Raw genomic sequence first — 2086 nt, forward strand, 5'->3', positions numbered from 1 at the left:
GCTGCGGCAGGCGCGCTGTGCCAATCCAAAGCCAGGAGCCAGGCGCTTCCTCCTGGTCTCCCATGTGGGTGCAGGGCCCAAGCACTTGGGCCATCCTCCACTGCACTCCCTGGCCACAGCAGAGAGCTGGACTGGCAGAGGAGCAACCGGGACAGAACCGGCACCCCAACAAGGACTAGAACCCAGGGGTACCGGCGCCGCAAGGCGGAGGATTAGCCTAGTGAGCCGTGGCGCCGGCCAATTATGTGTTATTTCTTGCTGGCTGCTTTCAAGATTTATTTTTTCTCTATTGTTCTGATTGAATACTTTCTGTTGTAGTATCTCACTGTTGAATGATTCCTTCCTATGTTCTCTTCACCTTCTGTCTAGACCAGCCATTTGGTTTATTTTAGTTATTATATGTTTTAGTCCTAAGATTTCCATTTATACCTTCCATTTCTTTGCTGAGACTTTCCATTTTCTTGCTGACACATTTTTTATGGTTTCTTTAAAATCTTTGTCAGGTAATTCTTTTTTAAAAGATTTATTTATTTATTTGAAAGGTGGAGTTACAGAGAGGGAGGGAGGGAGGGAGGGAGGGAGAGCGAGAGAGAGAGAGAGAGAGTCTTCCATCTGCTGGTTCACTCCCCAAATGGCCACAATGGCCAGAGCTGAGCTGATCCAAAGCCAAGATCCAGGAACTCCTTCCTGGTCTCCCATGTGGGTGCAGGGGCCCAAGGACTTTGACTATCTTCTGTGCTTTTCCAGGTGCATTAGCAGGGAGCTGGATCAGAAGTAGAACAGCTGGGACTCAAACAAGCACCCATAAGAGATGCCAACACTGCAGGTGGCAGCTTTACCCACTATGCCACAGCACCAGACCCTGTCAGATAATTCTAAAAACTCTGTCATTTCAGTTATTGGTATTGATTGACTGTAATTTTTCCATTCATGTGACATCTTTCTGGTTCTTGATACAGAGTGATTTTGTATCTAAACCTGGACATTAGGGTATCATGGGATTCTGGATCTTACATTAACCTATTTTAGCCGGCTTTCTCTGACACTGTTCTGCTGGAAGAAGGCAGAAGTCTAGTTCCCACTTAGTCTCTGCTGACACCTGAAGTGGGAGCACCTTACTGCTGGATAAAGATGGGAATTCCAGCTGCCTAATGGGCTGCCCTCACACTTTCCTTACTGGGAGGGCTAAGAGAGCCTTGTTACTGCTCCCCGTGTGGCTTCCCTGGTCAACATGGGGAGGAGGGAGTCTCATGATAAGGCGATAGTGGAAGTTCTGGCTGCCTGTAAGGTGTCCTCTATCCTCAAACACCATTACAAGAGGAAGAGGCTGAACACGTCTTTACTGCCAGTTGGGGGTGAATATCCAAGGGGTGAACTTGGTCTTCATTGACACATCAAGGAGGGGGGAATTGGAGGACTGATTACCACCTGGAGAATATGAAAGTCCTGGGCCCCTGCTTGGACATCTCTGAACCACTGTGGGGACAGGGGAGCATTGAGTTATCACCTGGCAAAAGTGAAAATGCAGGCTGCCCACTCAACGTTTCCTGGTATGCATGGCAGTAAGGCCAAAATTATTCCTATGGTATTTGGCTAGGGTGGAGGTGGTTATTGTCTAAACATTTTCTGTCTTGCTAATCTGACCTTTTCCTGGTCTTTGGCTTGAGAAAGCAGGCTTTCATTGGCCTATTTTTCTGGAGGTTATGTGCCTATTGGTGCTTCTGGGTTGCTGGTTTCTTCAGCAATGTGTCTGGGATAGATGAGTGAAAAAGAAACCCAGAAATTCACCACTGGGCTTTTCCCTGGCTCCTAAGGTTCTAAACTGGTCAGCCTTCTCTCCACCTTTCAGAACCCCTTATGCTTATTTTATTCATAGCATCAAATATTTTAGTTGTCCTTAGTGAGAGAAATAATGAACAGTATGAGTATTGCATCTTCCTGGAAGTGGAAATCTGCCCCAAAGTGGAAATTTTATAAATAAAATCTCTGAAACAAATTTTAATTGACCATAAAAAGAATATAGAGATGACAGAGTCTGTAAGATCCATATAAATTATTAAATCTGAAAAGGGAAAACTGAAAAATA

Source organism: Oryctolagus cuniculus, chromosome 7, assembly GCF_051225735.1.
Source record: "Oryctolagus cuniculus isolate XC-2025 breed Fujian yellow rabbit chromosome 7, ASM5122573v1, whole genome shotgun sequence".
NCBI lineage: Eukaryota > Metazoa > Chordata > Mammalia > Lagomorpha > Leporidae > Oryctolagus > Oryctolagus cuniculus.